The following is a 9,436-nucleotide window of genomic DNA, read 5'->3' as shown; positions in this document are numbered from 1 at the left end:
TGGTTTACTTGTTTCCGATTTTGCAACCCTCTTTTCCAGGCAAAAGAGGGTTGTATCCAAACGGTACAGACCCACAGAGTCTAACAGATGTCTCTATATTCCTCCTCCTTGAACTCTCAGAGGATCCAGAACTGCAGCCGGTCGTCGCTGGGCTATTCCTGTCCATGTGCCTGTTCACGGTGCTGGGGCACCTGCTCATCATCCTGGCCGTCAGCCCTGACTCACACCTTCCCACCCCCATGTACTTCTTCCTCTCCAACCTGTCCTTGCCTGACATCGGTTTCACCTCCACCACGGTCCCCAAGATGAGTGTGGACATCCAGTCTCACAGCAGAGTCATCTCCTATGCAGGCTGCCTGACTCAGATGTCTCTCTTTGCCATTTTTGGAGGCATGGAAGAGAGACATGCTCCTGAGTGTGATGGCCTATGACCGGTTTGTGCCATCTGTCACCTGCTATATCGTTCAGCCATCTTGAACCCGTTTTTCCGTGGCTTCCTAGATTTGTTGTCTTTGTTTTTTTTTGTTTTTTTCCTCAGTCTTTTAGACTCCCAGCTGCACAACTTGATTGCCTTACAAATGACCTGCTTCAAGGATGTGGAAATTCCTAATTTCTTCTGGGAACCTTCTCAACTCCCCCATCTTGCATGTTGTGACACCTTCACCAGGAACATCAACATGGATTTCCCTGCTACCGTATTTGGTTTTCTTCCCATCTCGGGGACCCTTTTCTCTTACTGTAAAATTGTTTCCTCCATTCTGAGGGTTTCATCATCAGGTGGGAAGTATAAACCTTCTCCACCTGTGGGTCTCACCTGTGAGTTGTTTGCTGATTTTATGGAACAGGCGTTGGAGGGTACCTCGGTTCAGATGTGTCATCTTCCCCAAGAAAGGGTGCAGTGGCCTCAGTGATGTACACGGTGGTCACCCCCATGCTGAACCCCTTCATCTACAGCCTGAGAAACGGGGATATTAAAAGTGTCCTGCGGCGGCCGCACGACAGCACAGTCTAATCTCAATACCTTCTTATCTGTTCCATTCGTTTTGTAGGGTGGGTTAACAAAGACAGCAAGGTCAAATGAGAATGATATCACAGGGTGAACACCCACCGTGACATTATGAGTAATACCTCCCTAGGATATAAAAAATACTGTCACAGAGTACACACACATGGGGTACACCCATGGTCATATTAGAAGCACTATCTCCCTTAAATATTAAGAAAAATATCACAGGGTGTGCACACTGTGTGATATGAGGAGTCATATTTACCCTAGATATCACGACTCATATCAAGGTTGTACACACACACTGGCTACACGCACTGTGATGTCAGGAGTTGCATCTCCCTAGGATATTACGAATAATATCACAGGGTATACACTATGTGTGAACATCCATTGTGACATTTGAAGTCATATCTCTCTATGAGATTACAAATAATATCAAAGTGTGTACACCCCTGTGACATATTAGGAGTAACATCCTTCTAGGCTATTGCAGATAACATCACAAGGTGTACACCTCCTGTGACCTTTTGCGCCCACTTTGTGCCATTCAAGGAAACATCTCCCTAGGATATTACGAATAATGACACAGGGGGTTGACACACATGGTGTACATCTCTTGCGCCATCAGGAGTAATATTCCCCTAGGATATTACGAATAATGCCACAGCAGGTGTACACATATGTTGTTCACCCCATGTGACATTAGGAGGCACATGCCCCTAGGATATTAGGAAAAGTATCACAGGCGTTGAATACGCATGATATACACCACCGGTGACATTGAAAGTAACATCCCCCTAGGATATTACTAATAATATCACAGGGAGTACACCCCATGTGACATTAGGAGTAACATCCCCCGAGGAGATAACGAATAATATCAGGGGGCGTACATACATTGTGACCTTAGTGGTAACATCTCTTTAGGATATTACCAATAATATCACAGGGTGTACACTGACCGTGATATTAGGAGTCCCATTTTCCTAGGATATTATGGATAATATCACAGGAGGTGTTCACACACAATGTGTACCCCATGTGTGTACACCCAATGTGATATTTGAAGTCATCTGTCCCTAGGATCTTACGAATATTATCAAATGGTGTACACCCCATGTGGCATTAAAAGTAACATCCCTTTTGGAGATTCCAAATGCTACCACAGGGTGTGATATTAGGAGTGTGACATTAGGAGTAACCTCTTCCTAGGATAACCCATGTGATATTAGGAGTAACCCCTTCCTAGGATATTACGAATAACATCACAGACTGTACGCCCCTATGACTTTAAAAGTAACACCCCCTTAGAATATTACAACAATATAACAGGGTGTACAACCCCTGTGACATTACGAGTAACATCTCCCTAGGATATTTCCAATGATGTCACTGGGGACACACCCTCTGTGATATTAGCAGCAACATCTTTCTAGGAGATTACGAATGATATCACAGGATGTACACTCACTGTGATATTAGAAGGAATATCTCCCTAGGATATAAGCTATCACATCACAGAGTGTACACACATGGTGTACACCCACTGTGTTATTAGAAGCAATATCTCCCTATGATATTATGAAAAATATCACAGGGTGTACCCTCTGTGGGATACTAGAAGTAATGTTTACCATGGATATTACAAATAATATCACAGGATGTATACACATGGGGTACACCCACTGTGATATTAGGAGTTATATCTCCCTCAGATATTACAAATAATATCCCAGTGGGTGTAGCCCATGTGTGTACACCCACTGTGATCATTAAACTAATATCTCTCTATAAGATTACAAATAATATCGAAGGCTGTACACCCCCTGTGACATTAGGAGTAACATCCCTACAATATCGGGAGCAATATCACACGGTGTACACCCCTGTAACCTTAGGGGTAACATCCCCCCAGAATATTACTAATAATATCACAAAGTGTACACGCATTGTGACATTAGTAGTAGTATCCAGCTAGCATATTTTCAATAATATCACAGAAGGAATACACCTGTGACATTAAGAGTGACATCCCCCTAGAATAGTAAGAATACTATCACAGGGTGTACACCCCCTGTGATATTAAGAGAATCATCTCATCAGCATATTACGAATAATGGCACAGGGTGTTATCTTCTGTGACATTAGGAGTATAGACCCCTGGGAAATTATGAATACTATCACAGGGTGTACACCCCTGTGACATTAGGAGTAACATCCTTCTAGAATATCATGAATAGTATCAGAATGTGTACACCCCCTGTGTCATTTACAGTACAATTGCGCTAGGATATTATGAAACAGAACACAGGGAGTACACGCCGTGTGACATTAGAAGTCTCATACCCCGAGGATATAACGAAAAATATCAGAGAATGTACATGCATTGGGACATCAGGAGTCACATCTCTTTAGGATAATATGAACAATATCAAAGGGTGTACACGCATTGTGAAATTAGTAGTGAAGTCCCACTGGGATATTGCGAATTTTATGATAGGGTCTACACGCCCTGTCACATTAGTAGTCACGTTTTCCTAGAATATGACGAAGAATATTAAAGGGTGTACAGGACCTGTGATTTACGAGTAACATTTCTATAGAAGATTACACGTAATATCACTGTGTGTACACCCTGTGTGACGTTAGGAGTCACATCCCACAAAACTATAACGAAAAATTTCACAAGGCGAGCAACATCTGTGACATTAAAAACAACATTTCCCTAGAATATGACGATAATATCACAGAGTGTACACTCTCGGTGATATGAGGAGTGATATCTTACAAGGGTAATACGAGTAATTTCACAAGGCGTACAAACCCTGTGACATAAGGAGTGACATCCCTCCAGGATATTCCGAATCATACCAAAGGGAAAATACTCCGTGTGACAATAAAATCAACCTCCCCTTAGGAGATTAAGAATCATAGCACAAGCTGTACACACATTGTGACATTATTATTAACGTCCCGCTAGGCTATTGCGAATAATATCAGAGTGTGTAGAAAATTGTGACATCAGGATTCACATTTCGCTACAATATAACGAATAATATCACAGGGTGTATACTCCCTGGGACTTAAACAGTGACACCTTCCTAGAATATGGAAAATAATGTCCCAGGGTGTTAACCAAGTGTGGCAGTAGAGAAAACATACTAGGCGAAAGGGAGTAATATCACCCCTTCTCTCCACGTGGATATTGCGAGCCACATCGCAGGGGGGCGAGGGCGCCCCCCGCGATGAGTGGAGTAATATCACCCGCCTCTCCCACCCGGGATATCACCATCCAAATCGGAGGGGTGTGGGGAGCCCCCCGCGATGCGGGGAGTAATATCACCCGCCTCTCACCTCCCGGATATTACGATCCAACTCGCAGGAGGGCGTGGCGCCCCCCGGGATGCGGGGAGTAATATCACCCGCCTCTCACCCCCCGGATATTACGATCAAAATCGCAGGGGGGCGGGGAGCTCCCCGGGATGCGGGGAGTAATATAACCGGGCTTCTCCCCCGGGTATTACGATCCAAATGGCAGGGGGGCGAGGCGCCCCCCGCGATGCGAGGAGTAAGAAAGAGCCAGCCCCTCTTGCCCCCCTGGCTCTCAGGACCCCCATCGCAGGGGGGCGAGGCGCCCCCCATGATGCGGGGCGTAAGAAAGAGCCAGCCCCTCTTGCCCCCTGGCTCTTAGGACCCCCATCGCAGGGGGGCGAGGCGCCCCCCGCAATGCGGGGAGTAAGAGCCAGCCCCTCTTGTCCCCCGGCTCTTAGGATCCGCGGTGGACTCACAGCCTCTTTATCATATTGTGAGTAATATCATCTCCCCCTCTGGAGATTATGAACCGTTTCACAGATTGGTGTGCACCCTTTGTGTGCAGAGGTTGTACATCCGTCTGTATTGGGAGTCATATCATCTTCTTCCTCCCTGAATATTAGGAACAGTGTCACAGGGGTGTTTATACTCCCTGGGATATTGGGTGTCATGTCTTCCTCTCACACGCTGCAATTAGAAACAATATCATTGGGGGCGTGTCCACCTTCTGTGATATTGAAAGTAATATTATCCTCTTCCTTCCAGCATCATGGGAGCGATATCCTTCGGGGTGTCCACTTTCTGCCATACATGTAGTCATATCACCTCCTCCGCCTTGGAATATTTTTAAGGACTATCTCACATGGGGGTGTACACTTCCTGTGATGTTGGGAGTAATGGCATTCTCTTCTTCCGTGAATATTAGGAGCAAATTCACCGGGTGGATGCACACCCAGTGCTATATTGGGAGTAACGTCATACTCCACTCCCTGGAGATTATTTTCGGATCAATATCACCGGCTGTGTGTACACCTACTGCGATATTGAACGTAATATCATGCTCTCTCCCTCCCTGGACATTAGGAGCAATATCACAGGTGGGTGTACACCCCCTGAGGTGTTAGGGCATAATATTAGTATGAATTATTCCTCATTTATTATTAACAGGAATATGAATGACCGATATTAATATTAATATTAAGAAATAATTGCTAATAAAAGTGTCCCATTATTAATATTAATATTATTTATTAGGAGCTACTGTTACTGTTTTCTAATGAATAAGATCAATATCAGTTATTAATATCAGGCGTCATTAATCATTAATATTAATCATTTATTTTTATCATTAGTATAACTATTTAATAGTAATTATCATTATTATCGTTATTATCGTTATTGATTTTAAAAATTATATTATGGTTATTAATATTGATAATTATTAGTGTCAGTAATTGAGATTTTTAATTGCGGTAAGTCGCATTGCGCCATTCCACCCCTCCCTCGGCAGCTCGTTTACGACCCAAAATGGGGACACAAATGCCCCTGAGAGAGCAACGGTATACTGGGATAGACGAGGATGGTCACGGGGTGGAGAGGCGTGTTTTTGGGTACCAGCACTTCACCTGCGTCCACCTTCTCAACTGGAAAAACCATACACCGCCCTATACCGAAAAGCCACAAGCCCTAATTGATTTACTCCAAGCTGTTATCCAGACCCACAACCCCACCTGGGCTGATTGGCACCAGTTGCTCATGTTCCTCTTTAACAGCGAAGAAAGGCGGAGAGTACTCCAAGCAGGAACTAAGTGGCTAGAGGAACATGCACCAGCTGATTATCAAAACCCCCAAGAGTACGGAAGGACCCAGTTGCCAGGAACCCACCCCCAGTTGGACCCACATGAAAGAGAGGAGATGCAAAGGCTAAACTGAGACAGGGAAGCTCTCTTGGAAGGATTAATGAGGGGAGCTCAGAAGGCCACAAAGGTTAACAAGCTCTCTGAGGTCATTCAGGGAAAAGAAGAAAGTCCAGCACAATTCTATGAGAGACTGTGTGAGGCCTATCGTATGTATACTCCCTTTGATCCCGATAGCCCTGAAAATCAGCGCATGATTCACAAGCTTTAGTCTGTCAAAGCGCAGAAGACATGAGAAAAAAACTGTAGAAACAGGCTGGGCTTGCAGGAATTAATCCATCACAATTACTAGAAATAGCTAGCCAGGTGTTCGTAAACAGGGATGCAGTAAGCCCTAAGGAAAATGGCAAAGAGAATGGAGGTCAGGCCCGGCGACACTCCGACCTGTTCGTCAGCTGCAGCAATCAGAGGGGCCCCCCCAAAGAGGCCAGGGAAAGGGGGCCCTGGGATAGAAACTCAGCTCGGCTGTCAGAGTTTGCAGCGCAACCAGTGTGCTCATTGTAAAGAAATAGGACAGTGGAAGAACAAACTCCCTCAGCTCAAAAGAAAACAAGGTGACTCAGAGCAGGAGGCCCCGGACAAGGAGGAAGGGGCCCTGCTCAACCTGGCAGAAGGGTTCTTGGACTGAGGGAGACCGGGCTCAAGCATCCCCAAAGAGCCTCTGCTCAGAATGACATTCAGGGGTGGAGACGTTGACTTTCTTGTAGATAGCGGTGCTGAACATTCACTAGCAAGCGCCCCGGTCGCCCCCTTATCCAAAAAGACTATTGACGTCATCGGAGCCACAGGGGTTTCAGCAAAGCAAGCTTTCTGCTTGTCTCGGACTTGTACTGTAAGAGGACATAAAGTCATTCATCAGTTTTGGTACATGCCTGACTGTCCCTTGCCCTTTTTGGGAAGGGACTTGCTCAGCAAGCTGAGAGCCACTATGTCTTTGACAGAGCACGGCTCTTTGCTGCTAAAGTTACCTGGCACGGGAGTCATTATGACCCTTATGGTCCCCCGAGAGGAGGAATGGAGACTTTTCTTAACTGAGCCGGGCCAAGAGAGAAGACCAGCTCTGGCTAAGCGGTGGCCAAGAGTATGGGCAGAAGACAACCCTCCGGGATTGGCCAGTTAAGACTGGGGCCCAGCCGGTGAGGCAAAAACAGGACCCGGTCCCCAGAGAAGCCCTTCAAGGTATCCAGGTCCGTCTCAAGCACCTAAGAACTTTTGGAATTATTCTTCCTCGTCAGTCTCCTTGGAACACTCCCCTCCTGCCTGTTCCCAAGCCACGGACCAAGGACTACCGGCCGGCACAGGATTTGTGCTTGCTTCATCAAGCTACACTGACTTTCCATCCAACAGTACCTAAACCGTCCACATTGTTGGGGTTGCTGCCAGCTGAGGACAGCTGGTTCACCTGCTTGGACCTGAAAGATGCTTTCTTTCCTATCAGATTAGCCCCTGAGAGGCAGAAGCTGTTTGCCTTTCAGTGGGAAGATCCGGAGTCAGGTGTCACTACTCAGTACACTTGGACCGGGCTTCCCCAAGGGTTCAAGAACTCCCCCACCATCTTCGGGGAGGCATTGGCTCGAGACCTGCAGAAGTTTCCCAGCAGAGACCTAGGCTGCATGTTGCTCCAGTAGGTTGATGACCTTCTGCTGGGACACCCCACGGCAGTTGGGTGTGCCAAGGGAACAGACGCCCTACACCAGCACCCGGAGGACTGTGGGTAGAAGGTGTCCAAGAAGAAAGCTCAGATCTGCCGACAGCAGGTACGTTACTTGGGATTGACTATCCAACAGGGGTCGGAACGCAGCCCAGGATCAGAATGAAAGCAGGTCATTTGCAATCTAGCAGAGCCTAAGAGCAGGAGGCAGGTGAGAGAATTCTTAGGAGCTGTGGGGTTTTGTAGACTGTGGATCCCAAACTTTGCAGTATTAGCCAAGCCTTTGTATGAGGTCACAAAGGGGGTGGGGACTGGGAACCTTAGGAATGCGGATCCCAACAACAGCAAGCCTTCATGAGTTAAAGGAAAAACTCCAGGCAGCCCCAGCCCTGGGGCTACCCGATCTGACAAAGCCTTTTCCATTGTATGCATCAGAGAGAAAAGATGGCAGCTGGACTTTGAACCCAAACTGTGGGGCCCTGGCTGAGGCTGCTGGCCTACCTCTCTAAACAACTAGATGGGGTTTCTAAAGGATGGCCCCCTGTTTGAGGGCCTTGGCAGCAACTGCCCTGCTAGTACAAGAAGCAAATAAGCTGACTCTTGGGCAAAACCTGAACATAAAGGCCTCCCGTGCTGTGGTGACTTTAATGAATACTAAAGGACATCATTGGCTAACGGATGCCAGACTCACCAAGTACCAAACTTTGCTCTGTGAAAATCCCCATATAACCATTGAAGTTTGTAACACCCTACACCCTGCCACCTTGCTCCCGGTATCAGAGAGCCCTGTCGAGCCTGATTGTGTAGAAGTGTTGGACTCAGTTGACTCTAGCAGACCTGACTTCTGGGACCAGGCTTGGGCATCAGTAGACTGGGAACTATACGTGCTATACGTGGATGGGAGCAGCTTCTTCAACCCCCAAGGAGAGAGAGGTGCAGGGTATGCAGTGATAACCCTGGACACTGTTATTGAAGCCAGATCATTGCCCCAGACCACTTCAGCCCAGAAAGCTGAACTCGTTGCTTTCATTCAGGCCTTAGAACTCAGTGAGGGTGAGACTGTAAACATTTACACTGATTCTCGGTATGTCTTTTCAACCCTTCAAGTGCATGGAGCGTGATAGAAAGAAAAGGGCCTACTGAACTCTGGGGGAAAAGACAGAAAATATCAACAAGAAATCTTGCAATGATTAGAAGCAGTATGGAGACCCCACAAGGTGGCAGTTATGCATTGCAGAGGACACCAGCGAGCTTCCACCTTGCTGGGTTTGGGGAATTCCCGCGCTGACTCAGAGGCTCGAAAAGCAGCATCTGCCCCCTTCCGGGCATCAGTGCTCCCTCAAGCACCTGATCTTGGACCTACTTCTTCTAAAGAAGAAAAGGACCTTCTCCAGGTAGAGGGAAGGACAAGTGATGGAGGAAGGATGGATTCGGTTACCAGATGGGAGAGTAGCTGTGCCACAGCTGCTAGGAGCTGCAGTTGTACTGGCTGTGCAAGAAACCACCCATCGAGGTCAGGAGTCACTGGAAAAGTTGTTAGGCCGGTAT

At 46.9% G+C, this 9,436-nt stretch overlaps 1 pseudogene; it reads left to right on the top strand.

Annotated features, from left to right (window-relative positions):
- Window positions 1-237: 237 nt before the first annotated feature.
- LOC101151247 (olfactory receptor 7E24-like) lies at window positions 238-1,012 on the top strand (annotated as a pseudogene).
- The last annotated feature ends 8,424 nt before the right edge of the window (window positions 1,013-9,436 follow it).

This window comes from Gorilla gorilla, chromosome 2, assembly GCF_029281585.2.
Source record: "Gorilla gorilla gorilla isolate KB3781 chromosome 2, NHGRI_mGorGor1-v2.1_pri, whole genome shotgun sequence".
NCBI lineage: Eukaryota > Metazoa > Chordata > Mammalia > Primates > Hominidae > Gorilla > Gorilla gorilla.
The sequence above is the reverse complement of the archived record's forward strand: the minus strand, read 5'-3'. Positions and strand labels throughout refer to the sequence as shown.